General features: G+C 35.2%; 1 protein-coding gene and 1 long non-coding RNA gene across 11 annotated transcripts in view; both read right to left on the minus strand.

Annotated features, from left to right (window-relative positions):
- Positions 1 to 289: 289 nt before the first annotated feature.
- Positions 290 to 695, minus strand: LOC149546241 (uncharacterized). The gene is made up of 2 exons (XR_016353684.1): positions 559 to 695; positions 290 to 421 (listed from the first exon to the last, which is right to left on the minus strand). It is a non-coding gene; the product is annotated as an uncharacterized LOC149546241 (long non-coding RNA).
- Positions 696 to 1,192: 497 nt separating this feature from the next.
- The window catches only part of SIZ1 (DNA-binding protein with MIZ/SP-RING zinc finger, PHD-finger and SAP domain-containing protein), a 93,052-nt gene continuing 80,022 nt past the window's right edge, over positions 1,193 to 14,222 (minus strand). For 7 of the 10 annotated variants that reach the window (XM_089791090.1, XM_089791097.1, XM_089791094.1 and 4 more), the window contains one exon: positions 1,193 to 2,014. The gene's annotated coding sequence lies outside the window, so the exon portion shown is untranslated. The remainder of the gene's footprint in view (positions 2,015 to 14,222) is intronic. The other 3 variants (XM_089791092.1, XM_089791098.1, XM_089791099.1) reach the window with 1 other exon arrangement.

A 14,222-nucleotide genomic window follows, 5' to 3' on the forward strand; every position in this document is an offset into this window, starting at 1 on the left:
AATGGGCTTTTGCACAAGCCCCATGAAAATCCAGCAACCAATATATTTATATACGTAAAGATGGTTCGTTGAGCCATATTAACCTGTTTTGATGTCTTATTAACAAACACGCCTTAAATACCTTTTCGAACCAAATATAACAAAATTCTAGCATAATAATCTAGATTCCATTAATCAACAGACATCATGTGGACAGTTACGGTGATGGATACCTTTAAAATAAGCACAATTATGAAAGCATTACAATAATTGTATAGTCAATAAATTTCCTTGTGGCTATTCTCAAACATTCTAAAGGAGAAAAATCTAGGTCTTTGCTTTAAAAGAACAGAGCTGCTCGCAATTATGACATCTAAGACCACCATTGCTTCCTCTAATGATGATCTTTTCCCGCCTGCGTGTTTTACTCTGTTCAGTCACACTTAAAATGGTCCAAGGTTGAAAATATTTCCTCAGAAGAACAATGACTACAAATAATTAAAATCACCCAATTGAAAATACAAACCATTGCACCTTTTAAAATTGACACCACACAAAATACGTAAACCGTTTTCTTACCTTGAATTATAACGACAAGATTCTCTTCAATGATGTTTCTTGGAAAAAGTCTGTCCCACTTCTCACAAAGATTGCAGCTCAAGTCGAAGTTAAAATTTGATGCAAACAATTCCTTCAAAGCACCAAACAAAAATGTTCTATCTTATTCCAGTATGATGTCCAAGTACTTGCCTAAAAGAATATTTAACACTTATTTCCCTGCTTGAGGAGCTCATTGACTTCCTTCTGTCTGGAAGTGCATTTTGTAGCATAGAAACAAAGCCTAAAGCAATTTCAGTGAATAAGGCACGTGTTTCATCCTCATCTGAAACCAACTCCGACAACATTTGAATTCCATTCCAAACATCTTTATGATTCAGAATGCACTGCACAATTCTTAATTAGTAGAATATAAACCACCTGCACGTCATCACTGTTCTCTGCAGATTCTTCATACCAGTCTGGGCACTGCCAAAAATAAAGCCAGCAACTATAAAGCTTCGCTAAGACCAAGGTTGACAAGACCGTTGCAAGCTTCATTCATTGTACAATTGAAAATCATGCTTGCTTGATCATTATATTCTATATATTTCATTTTTACACAAATATAATTACGTACAAAAGAACTACAGGAAATACAATACATCCACAAGCCTTGTGAAAAAGAATAACCATAAGGAAGAAAAGCCCATTGTAGAATTTATGGCTAAAACACATGTTAATAAACAATATGCTCCCGCCTTGCACTGCTCAAAGTTGCACCCAGCAGCAGCTGCTTATCTTGACCCTAAAAATGATTGCTAAGGCTTATCCTTGCCATACAATCCACATGGCAAAGGGTTACTTAGAGCACCTTGGACATCTTAGTTTTACTTTTTTATAGAGGGAAAAGCAGAGATATTGATTCAGAATTTTCAAGAGTCAACCAAAAATGTTTTTTGCATGTAAAGCAGTGCTTGTAAAATTCTGTAACAGCTCAAAATCTGTACTTTTCCTGCATATAACACAGATCCAACGAGACTCGGTATCTTCGTCAGCATTGAATATTTGTGACCATGACGTGGACCATTGTGATAGCTCATCGTGTATAACTTTGGTAGCAGCTCCGTCTTTTGATCTTTGCAAACCCTGCCTTCAAGTTGTACAAGTTTTTCAAAAAGAATCCCCAAGCAGTGGGCATTCATTGGCAAAACACAAGTATATTAAGTTGAATTTTTCTCTCATACAACCTAAGACATTAAGATTTAACTGAAGAAAAGAAAAAATATCAATCACAGACTCCCAAGTGAACCAAACAATTGGCAAAGATTTTACATTTGTTTAATCTACAATGATAATGAACAACATAAACTACACAGCACCATTGTCTGAGATGTAACGTATACAAATTGGAACAACCTGGTGCATTTTCAAAACTATTTTACAGTAAACTGCATGTTGAAGCCGCGAAGTCAGTCCAAAGAATTATGTTAGCAACCTGTTAAACAAACAAAACTCTTATCAGTGATACCCTCAGATTCAGGTCAGCAGGATATGTATAAATAAAATAACAATAACACTGCACTTCCAACAAGCAATCCACTTGAACTTGCAAGAAAATAGAATCCATGTTGCAAATAATTCAGATGAAAATAAACTTGGTGAATGATTTCCTAAACTCTGCTGATGTTGCTATAGTGCAATGGTTAAGTTGTGTTGATGTTGTACTTGGCATAGTTCAAAATATCGTATTGGCAACTTACCGTTTAAAGGCAAAAAAATAAAATAAAAATAAAAATTGGAAAATAGAGAAATATCACTGATTTTATCGAGTTCTCTATGATACTTTGAAACTTCTCTATGATGGTGTGTCCAAGATAATTTGGTGTTACTTCTCCAGAGCCAATAAATTATCGTGATAAGCAGACTAATCACAGATATATCTGAGAAATATTGAACTATGGTTCTTGGCATCAAAGTTCAAATAGCGTTGGACTATTATCATTGAATATCTAAATGGGGAATGAGGTCTTTCCCCATTTTGAAATAGGATTTACAAATAAATAGTATAGAATAAAATTCAGTGAATGGTCAAAATGCATAAAATAAGATGTGTCTCAACCATGAAGATATAAAAGGCGGAAGATATGAAGCAAAGGTATGACCTTATTACTACATTGGAAGATATAAGGCAGAGAAGGATATTTTGAGGGAAACATCCAAGGGAGATCAATTTTTTAAAATAGTTATTACCCTAAAAGGCTTACTAAAGTAGTGACCCCTTCACCCATGAAGTATGAAAGAGATAATTTGAATCATTCAAGGGACATTTATCAATCATCTCACTTAATCCACAAAAGCAATCATCGCTTATCAAATCAAGCAAACAATGAATCAGCAAGCTACTCCATCAAATCAGCATGCATTTGCTCATCATTCACTAATATATCAAGCCAGAATCCAATCAATCAATCATTACAAATATCAATCATTCAACAACAATCAAATGATCAATTCTGATTTGAACAGAAGTCCGAAAAAGTATATCAATCTGAAATATTATTGTACTATTCTATTTATTTAGGAATCTATTAGGAAGATGCAACAGTGCTGATCTTCCCCCATCAAGTACTCTACCCCAACTTGGTTTGCTTGCGAGTCAAAGGGAGACTCCTTTTGTGTCCATGTGGTTGGTTGAAGAAGAGTCTCCAAGCATGTGAACAAGAATTATAAGAGTAGCAATTATCTAAGTTACCGGTTCGGGTTCAGATCCAAGTTCGAAGTTCAAGAATTGCTTCGTTAGTTCAAAAACATGTAAAAATCATAATATATATGAAGCATGAGTTAAAATTAGAATGTAGCACAGTAGCATAAACCCATTTAAACAACCAAAACACCATAAACTTGTAATCATAGTGATCATACCATCATATAGTTCAACAACAAAGATTCAAAACATTAAAAATAAATCACAGCATCAAGTTCAAGTATCATTGTTTCACGTTCATCATTCAACTAATGGAATAAAAACCTATTAATATTCATCTTCTTCTTCATATTCATATTCTTCTTCTCTAGCAATAGTTGAGCTAAATGGGATCAGCAGCAGCAACAACATTAGTTGTGGATGCCAAAATATCATTAAATTTTGCAAAATAATCTAATTTCCACTGTCCGCGGGGCCCAGCAAACAGGCACGATTTTCCCAGTTTGGTCAGCCCGAGTTTGAACTTGTTTCGAACCCAACCAAACCAGCAGTCAAAAAACAGCACCCTGCCTGAACCAGAGTCCGAACTGGACCAGAACTTTGACCCAGTTTGAACTTCTGCTGGTCCGAGGGGGGGGTAGAACAAACCATGGTAACTAAGGCAATTATTCATTTGATTTTCATAAAGCAATCACATTAGGAATTGCCACAGAAACCTAACAGGGAGATGCAGGACTGTGTGTTAATTAAGTAGCCACCCGCTGAGTTGGATTGCTTGTGAGCCAACTGGTCAGACTGGATTGATTGATTGTTCAGCGCTCTTGGGTTTAGGTGTGGAGGACAGTCTCCTGGTGTGCCATTGTGTGGTCCCCTCAAGAATCTAATATGTTTGGCTATTAGGAAAAAGCTCTCATGTCCATGTTTACAATAGGGATCTTCATTATTTTTTGTTTGATGTTATTTGATTATCTTCCTAAATTCAAAAGAATACTCTTTCAAATAAATTGTACTATTGGATTTGTTACTTATTGGGCAAAATTGAGGGGGGCATTACATGGTCCCTGCTGAGGACCTCATTGGCTCATGACTCCAATTGAAAAGCATTTACCCCTCATTATTTACTTACTAAATTGTTAGCTCCCAGAATACTTGGGCAAAAACCAGTATTGCAGATTATATCTCTTGGTATAAAAGATCAACTTATAAACTCTATAAGCACAGAATTCCAACATGGATGGTAATGGTACTCAAGCATATACCAAATCCATGATATATTACAAGGAGACAATTGTGTTAAAAAGCTTCATGGATACTTCCATAATGCCTAAGCACTTGTGGACATCATCCAGCCAATGATCTGACAGCTCAATGACAATAACAGCATATTTCCACCCACCAGTTCAAGTTTGTATTCACCAACAATAAAATCTGGATGAGATTCGGCAAGAGGGGAAAAAAAATTGAAAACATTGTCATTAATTTTCTAAGTTGGCAATTCGGGTTCGGGGACGGGTTCGGGTTCGTGGGTTCGGGCAAAAAAAAATTCCCCCATTTGGGTTCGTGGGTGGGTTCGTGAGTATATATATATATATATATATATATAGACACACAAAGAGAAGAGAAACATGCATAGTTGCAAAACAAAGTCATTTCACAATATGAACAATTGTTGCTTGATCATTGATCAATGCCAAATGCCAAAGGGTTTGGGGTACCTTCAAAACCTGTTTTTACTTGAATCTAAAAACATTAAATACTCGCTCATTAATCTATCTTCATGATTGTAAAGAAAATTATACATTGAATTACTAAATTGCAAAACATAGACTAGTTCATCAAATAATACATTGAATTACTAAATTGCAAAACAAAGACTAGCTCATCAAATAATAAAGTTTGAAACATGATGATAGATGACAAATGTTTAGTAGTTTATCAATAATCATAGTGTCAAATGCCCTTCAAGGGTCAAATGGATCATCATAAAATGAGGGATCAATGGCTTCATCCCCAACTGCAACTATATCTAGATCTTCATCATTGAAACCCAAACTGGTTCCACTAGTCCCATATGCTGCTATATCATCGTCCTCCTCCTTGACATAAGGGATTAGATGAGTGAAATGTTTTTTATTTGGTTCCTTTGAGAGTTACATAAGAAAACAATCTAAAAAACACTCTTTAAAGTTGTTTTAGCCCCGGGTTCACTTTGGGTTCGTCTGGGTTCGCTCCAACAAGGACCCGGATGAATCCACAGTCAAAACTAAGGACCCTGCCTGGACCCGCAACGAACCCAGGGATGAATCCGGACCCGTGCGGACCCGGACCCGAATCCAGGCAGCAGGGGACGAATCCAGCAACATAGTTAATTTTGCCTTCCTAAATTTAATAATATTAAAAATTTTGTTTTATGATTTTGAATTAAAATATTAGTCATCTAAAACAAATATTTTAGAATATTAAATGGTAAATAATTAACACAATAGTCACAAGCAAGAGCCTACAACACAATGGTTAGCTTGTGAGCCTCTCATCTAGGAGATCTTGGATTATAGTCTACTCAAGCTTTTAACGCATAACAATAATTAATCTCAACAAATAATAATTAATCTAGGCTTCAACCCATTATCTATCTTGTGAGCCTCTCATTTGGGAGATCTTGGGTTATAATCTACTCAAGCTTAACACATAATAAAAATTAATCTCAACAAATAAAAATAAATCTAGGCTTCGGCTCATTATATATCAAAGAAAAAGCCTACAACACAATGGTAAAATTGTAAGCCTCTCATGTAGGTCTTGGATTCGAATCTACATCTTAGTAATTAATCTCAACAAATCATAATAACATAATAATAAATAATCTATGCTTCGGCCCATTACCTGTCAAAAAACCTCTGAAGGCAAGAGCCTACAACACAACAGTAAATTGTGAGCCTCTCATCTGGGAAGCCTTGGATTCAAGTCTACTCGAACTTAAATAATAATAATAAACAAATAACAATAAATACTCTAGGATTTTGGAAGTTTACTGATCAAAAATAATAATTAACACGATAGTCATAGTTTAACAAGTAAAGAATAATTTCAACTAGTCATAAAAACGTAATTCTACAACAATTTTAATTATAGTCATCCAATACAAGACTTTTTTTTATCGGTAATAGGCTGAAGCCTAGAATAATTGTTATTATTTGTTGTAATTAATTAATTTTATGTGAGACTCGAATCTAAGACCTCCTAGAGGAGAGGCTCACAAATTTACCATTGTGTTGTAGACTGTTGTCCAGTACCAATTTATTTGACTAATAAATATATTTGACCTTTATTGGGGTTAAGGCTAGAACCTAAAATTATATTAACTAGATATATTTAGCCTTATATATTGGCAATTAAAAATTTATATTAAATATTTAAGATATGGATTTTCTTGAATATAAGATATTGAATCTAAACAATCTTGATTTATTTTTAATATGTTAAATTTGAAAAAAAAAAAAAAAAATAAGATAAACAACAATAAAGAAAAAAGATCAAACCATTGAAAATAATACAGAAAATAGTTGTTCTATAGTTGGAAAGATTTGGAGAATAAATAGTGAAGCTAATGTTTTCTTACTCAGGAAAATCTGTGGTTCAAGAATCAAAACATAATTTTCAAATGCATTATTTAGATTTTTTATTTAAAAAGCTCTAACCCATTTTACCATACAGATTTGAGGGTGAGCTGAAATGAATATTCTGGGTATTTTAAAGCATGTAGAAGGGTACTACCTCGCCCCCAAGGTTTTTGTCCAACAGCTTCACAGATGATTATGGGCAGATACCTCCCAAAAGGACAATTCGCAATGTTGATGCGAGAGATCTCATAGTTACAAAATTATAAGCAAGCTTAGAGAAGGAAGCAAACTTAGAGAAGGCTCTTGTACCTACCACTATCTATATGATAAATACGAACATAGAAAACGGAAAACAAAAATTGAAGTCTTGTATCTAACAAGTACTGCAAATAAATATTGCTTGCTTACAAACCTTTTGAGCATGTTATTTTTTCTTGGAAGTCTGTGAACCTTCTTTAACCTCTCCAACATAACTTGTAAGGTTGCTACAATTTTTGTATACCTAATATTGGCTATAACTCTTAAGGGGTTTGGAAAAAACTATAATCAAGATGCTTTATCATTGGTCATTTGTGGTCCAAATTATCTTAGTTTAAGATAATAAAATTCCTTACAAATCTTCTAATCCATTACTTGTAAATATTGAAAACTTTGGCATTTCTACATATTAACTAAGTTGTCAATTTGGGTTCGGGGTTCAAGTTCGTGGGTATGAGCCAAAAAAAAAAAAAAAAAAAATCTCGTTTGGGTGTGTGTGTGTGTGTATGCATTACATATACAAAAAGTTAAGAGAAACCCGTGGGTCCTCCTAGATTCACCATGGGTCCTCCCAAGTTCGCGTTGGGTTCATCCGGATAAGCCCGAGTTCAGGCAGGGTCCTTCATTTGGACTATGGGTCAGCCTGGGTTCGCACCCCTTCATTTTGACTGTAGGTCACCCACGGTCCAAATGAAGGGCCCTGCCTGGACCCACAATGAACCCAGGCATGAACCCTGACCCCAATCCAAGCAGCAGGGTCCAAACCCGGTAATTAAGCATATTAAGGGTTGATGGTTTGATACACCATGGTGTTATTATGATGTTGATGCTATTTCCTTCCATTGTTCCTTCATATGATTATTTAAAGATAAGACATTTTGATATTTATTTTTCCAACAATAACAAAAACTCACTTCTACTGTGACTTCTACTTCAAGGCAGACTTCAACTATGAAATTGTACCTACATGAATCCTTTGATTATTTCTCAGTCATCCCTTCCAACTCCATTATATAAGCCTTAGGGACTCTCCATCTCTTCCTTCACCTTTAGACTACCTTGTTGTCTCTGGTCATTGTTCATTATGGTATAAGGGCAACTATTTTACTAACTAAAACGCCAATCTATGCTTTGTTCCTCTCCTTCATGTCATCATTTGCCCTCGTAACTTTGATCTACTTGTTTGTGTGGTTCACGAATTGTTTTGGCATTCAAAGTGGAGCAGTCCAGTTATGCATATGCATATGTATGTGTATATAAATATACTTTATTATCTTCTTCCGGAATTCTAGAGATAATTAGAGTCCAGTCCCAATAGTGGACATTAAGATGTATGTATGCATAGGTATATATATGTGTATATATATTTACACATACTTGTTGATTGTCCTCTACTTCTTGATTAGATTCCACAGGCTCCTCAACTAATTGTACTGTTTGTATGGCCATCCATCTTTTTACTACAGGACTTCTTTAAAGAAAAAGCGACATCAATTAGTAATAAAATGTCTATTGAAAAAGTAAATTAATTTATCATGAGCAATTTATATCAAAAGTTGCAAGATAATATCACCAATTGCTCTTATTCATTTCATGTATGCTCTTACACAGAACGATAGTCTATGTCTATGAAGAAATTTCAACACATCATCACTTTCCTTACTGCAAGAGATCTATCAAGCCACAAAATCTGTTTTGGAGGTTTAATGGACATTTTATGACACAAATTGTCCTTTCTTCTATGGAATTCTATTAACTTTTAGATGGTTCTGTGCTAATGCGAAGATTCTATGCAGTGGTTTTCTTGCCACACTTAGTCACATTGAGATTTTCTGGCTCTTTATCCAAGTATTTACATTTATACTAGTTTGATGTCGGCAGATTCATATTTCTTCATCACCTTCTATCTAGGACTTCCATCTATCATTCTCTATTCATTTATGCTTCAAGATTATCAGCACCAAAGAGTCAGTGTGTAAAGATTCAACAATGTGGACCATACCCTTACTTGTGCTCAGTTTGAAAATTGCATTCATTGTGTACCCCCATGTCAAGGATTAGGACCATTGACTAACTAGAACAGTGGATCTTGGTTCACATATACCTATTCCTTGTATGTCTCAAAGAAGCCATAGCTGAATCAATCAATCTTGAGAAATTAAGTTGCGATTTAAAGTTCAAACAGTCCATCCAGTTTAGAGGATTGTCCCTATCTTGTCGAGATTGTTGTAGGCTATTTTTAAGCTCCCTAATGCATGTAAGTTCATGTTCTGAAGTTCAGTGTAGACATCGCTGGACTCGTATGCTTTATTCGTCTTCTAGAAATTTGGTATTATTAAGATAATATCTTATACTTTCTATAATAGTCAACTACTTGTCTGTAGTCTGTCTTTTAGTCTAGATAGGAATGTTTCCTATCCCATCTCTTTTTTCTTCAGTCCAGATAGGAATGTTTCCTATCCTGTCTCTAGTTTTGTTTCTAATTCTGTCTTCAGTCTACGTTGTTTCTTTTAGAAACAACGTCCTTGTAATTCTTTATAAGGAATCAATCATCCGGAAATCCGTTAATCTGCCAACTCTTCTTGAATCTTGTAACAGGTATCACATCACTATATTTAGTTGCAAATCAGCCAACCCACTTTGATATGTGTTTTCTGCCACTAAAAATTGGTAAAGGCTCTGTGCTATTCTGTTTTTTCCTTCCATGTATTTTGCATCACAAGAAGTGTTCAACCAAGATGCTTGGTTTGACAGCCCTTCATTGGATTCTCTGACTTTGCCCTGTGTCACATCTTGGGAACAACCCACACATTTCAAGGAATGAACCCATACAAGCAGAAAGCAGGCTTACACATATGGATTTGATTACAGCAGAACTGACATCACATGAGACAAAATAGAAAAGTCACGTGTCCAAAACCAAATTTGAGTTGCAATTAATTTTCCATCTATACATGTGGGAGGCAAATATAAATCCTCCCTCCAATCCATATGCTCATATCTTGGCATAAATATATGTCAGAGCACATGTAAAGACATTCAAGAACTGACTTAAAAGAGTTCTAGTGGTAACAGAGATGCTACATCTCAGTGTAGCAGTCAAGCATGATGAACAGTAAGCAAGGTAAGATTGTAGACCATTATGTATCTGCCAAAGGCAACCCCCAAAGTTCCATGACCTTATAAAAGTGCTAGAGAAGGTTCATAAATGCATTTCAAGGCTCAATTTCACTTGTATTTGATTCAGCCACTTACTTTCATGTTGCAAAACTACTTCAACTAGTTCTTATTACAAATTTAAAATTATTATCAGACTTAAACCCTTGCAAGGGGTAATTAGAAGGTTTTCCTTCTTTACATAGGCTTTGGAGATAAATTTGAGAGAAATTTGAGAGTATAGTTGCCCCTTTGAAATCAAAGGTCTTAAGAAGGCATACCTTCTTTTACAATTACTCTTTCCTATATTTGTCCTGCTCGCATACTAGGGAAGCCTTCCTCTTTGTGTCAAACTTTGGTCCTTATTCTGTACTTTCTTGTACTTCAAACTGTGCTACAAACCCATAATAAGGTTAGCATAAACATATACTCATTCAGATATTCTTGCTAACTATGGAGAGATGTGTCCTATCTATGCTTAATTTAACTTGCAATAAGTAACTGAGTTAACTTCTTTTCTATTCAATTTAAATTATATTGAGGGGAAACATCAACTGCAAAGGAAAATAACAAAACCTATTTCCTTGTATTCTCATCCTTTTACAAGAGCTTCATAAACATATTATTATATCATTTGCAATTCTGGAATCATTTCCTTCTGTCATATAATATTAGGGCACATTTCCTAACAACAATCATCCATTATCATGCAACACTTTTGTATCCTGTCTACTAGAGATACAAACAAGGTTTCCATAATTGCTAGAATCATTTGTTACGTGCTCTATAACACATGCACGTGTCATGTGCGCCAAGAACACACAGATGGTCAATTCAATAGCAAATAGGTGAAGTTAAGTGGTAACATGACCTTAATGCGGACTTGGTCTTAAAAAAGATAGAACTACACAAGTGATTATTGTCAATGCCCCTTCATAAAAACTAATCACTGATTTGAGGGAAACTATTCATTATCAAATAGTCTCCACGACTCAATCATTGTAAACTTGCAGCCTCATATTTGGCAATTGAAGAACCGATTAAGTTAAAGAAGGGTGCCTCCCCAATCAACATTGATAATCAAAATCATAGTAGTGTATAATCAATTAGAAAAGATAATGGGAGTCCACAACTTCTTACATGTATAGCATAAGCAACAAAATTAGCATAAGAGTTCAAACTAGTGTTGCCCAAGGACGCATCCCCGGTATATTTTCAGTCGTCCCCATCTATGAAACATCTTGAAGACTTGAGGACACCTAGCGGACTTTGACTTTAACTTCTAGAACAAATTAGACTTTGACTCTTAAAGTAACACAAATTTGGCATATGAATTCTATTGATTCTTATATTTTATGGTTCTATTATGTGTAACTACATTCTTTATCCATGTTTTCATATGAATATTTTAACATTCTCTATATATTTTAAATTTCATTATTGTTATATAGTTGTCCCCATTTGTGTAATATCCCCTTTCTAGCATTCATAGCATGATGTTGTCGTTAGCCTATTTCCCCACAGTCCCGTAGGCTAACTAGGACATTAAAGGGGCTTAGAGGCCATTTGGCCTAGACAGTTTCAGTTGCAGGTCTTTCTGAGGGGTTCTGAGGCAACTTTGGGCATACTTACTATTTATAGTAAGTCATCTTGGACATGGCCGGACATTCAGTCACAATGGTATGTTGATGGTAATTGTTTAAAATCGACAGGAAGACTTATTTATCATTGATAAGATTTGTTATGCATTGATGCACATATTTAAATATTTAACTTTATTAATGCATAGTTTGTGGGAAATATTTAAATTAAAAGAGTTCCCTTTATTTTTATAACACATTGGAGACATAAAGTACATAAAGGGAGTTATGTTTTATCCCACATTGAGAAAATGAAGGATTGAGCTCTTGTGAGAACACTATAAAAGAAATGGAAGAGTTTTTTTTTTGGGGTATGCTTGGATGAAGATTAATGTTATGTTGCTGGATATCTGATTATCGGGCTTGGAGGACGGAATCCCTCTTTGCTAGCATTCTCTTCGCTGTTGGAAGACACAGTCAGGAGGATCAAGGGTGTTTTCACTTCAGGAAACACACTGGGTTTCATTTGGGGCGTTTGCATAAAGAAATTTACAAGGGTTTGAGGTGCAGATCTGAAGTTAGTTATTGCTATAGTGCCGCATGAACAGTATTTTGCTACAGTACGGCGTGAACAATGTTGGTATCAAGTTTACTTGTTTTTCCGGCTGATTAGAAGTTTGGAGGGCTGGCCGACTACATCTGCAAAATACTACGACAACTAATTCCAGGTTTCTTCTGTCAAATTTTGATATTTTGCATAATAATTGTTGAATACAAGTCTGAATAGTTGTTGCAGCCTTTAAGGCAGCTGTAAGTGCACATCTACATTTAAAAATCACCCTTTATTAGCAGATTGAAAGAGTTTCCAGATTTTTCATATACTATTGAATGTGTGCCAAGTGTTTGTGAAAATGTTATGATGTGTATTATGCATTTTAATGTCACTTCATAGTTGTTCGTAAATCTACTCATTGGAAAGCAATTTATTGAGGAAATCAGCTTTATGAGTTTGCATACAAAGTGGTTTGACAATATTCCTTAAGTTAAATTTCTACAAGTCAAAGTTCAAATCAGGGGAGGATATTACAATTTGTCATCGTCCCCGTCCCCAAAATTGGCAAAAGTCATTCCCGTCTCGTAAACCCATCTCGCTATCCCCTATCATCCCCTTCTTGAAAACTCAAGGGAACATAGGTTCAAACCGACGCGTTGATGCGTTTCTTTTCTAAATGCTAATGATAATGTACCAATAAGATATTGCAAATAAGATTCAACGGCAAAAAAGTCTTATAATACTCTACTATTGTTCGATTGATGTTTGTGACCTGGAAAATCTTAATGCCTTGTTTAAGAAGCCCTAAAAAGCAACTTGTTAATAAGATATTGCAAATAAGATTCACCGGCAAAAAAGTCTTATAATACTCTACTATTGTTCGATTGATGTTTGTGACCTGGAAAATCTTAATGCCTTGTTTAAGAAGCCCTAAAAAGCAACTTGTTTTGGTTTGAAGATACTAATTTGCCTTTTCACAAACCATAAGCTTGAGGAAATATCAATCTAAGATGACGTATATAGACCAAGGCATATTACTTGTACCTCTATTTCTTTTATCTTCGTCCTACTTTGGCACTCCATTTGAATAGAACTAAAGTACACCTTCTCCTCATGATGTTGCAAACTTAGCCACAACTTTTGAAGATCTTGATAGTATCTACCAAGAGAATGTAACCACTAAATGCCCAAACCTATATTCGTCCCACTCATGACTACCACGTAGAAAATCGTCCTTAATTTGATATCTTCTCAAGGATAAGTGAGCATATCCGTTATCACTCCTACAGGGAATAATATGGCCATTTGCAAGCCAAATTTTACACCCATTAAACCTATCAATACCGAAGCCCCTTCTAGCAACCAAATAAGTATCCATGAAATTATGAGTAGTTCCAATGTCAATCACCTTATCCCCTTGTGACCTTACAAGACTCCTCGAACCCTAAGAGCATGATACTCAGCGGCCCCAAAATGTAGCAAGAGCATTATCTCATCAAATATAGCCCTAGGCTTGGAACGTGTCTCTAAATCCACCTCTAGATGAATCTTTATATAATTTACATGCCCTTCCTTGAGCATTTACTGCCTAGTCCCATGGCTCTCTACAAGAAAAGCACAACTTCCTCAATTAAAGCTCATTCTTTTTCCTCCCCACTCTTGTTTGGTTCAAGAAAAAAATGACACTGGTTGAAGAAGATCTTTTAAGAAGGGTTACTCATAACATTCTATTGGTATAGTCTTGGGATGGAATTTGTTCTTGGTTGTTAAGTCTTCAAAATCAAGGCCTTTTGAATTTCATCTTGCAAAGATGTCTAGTCAAGGGTGCTCAC

The sequence above is a fragment of the Cupressus sempervirens genome, chromosome 7, assembly GCF_028749045.1.
Source record: "Cupressus sempervirens isolate cs-2001-9-10 chromosome 7, ASM2874904v1, whole genome shotgun sequence".
NCBI lineage: Eukaryota > Viridiplantae > Streptophyta > Pinopsida > Cupressales > Cupressaceae > Cupressus > Cupressus sempervirens.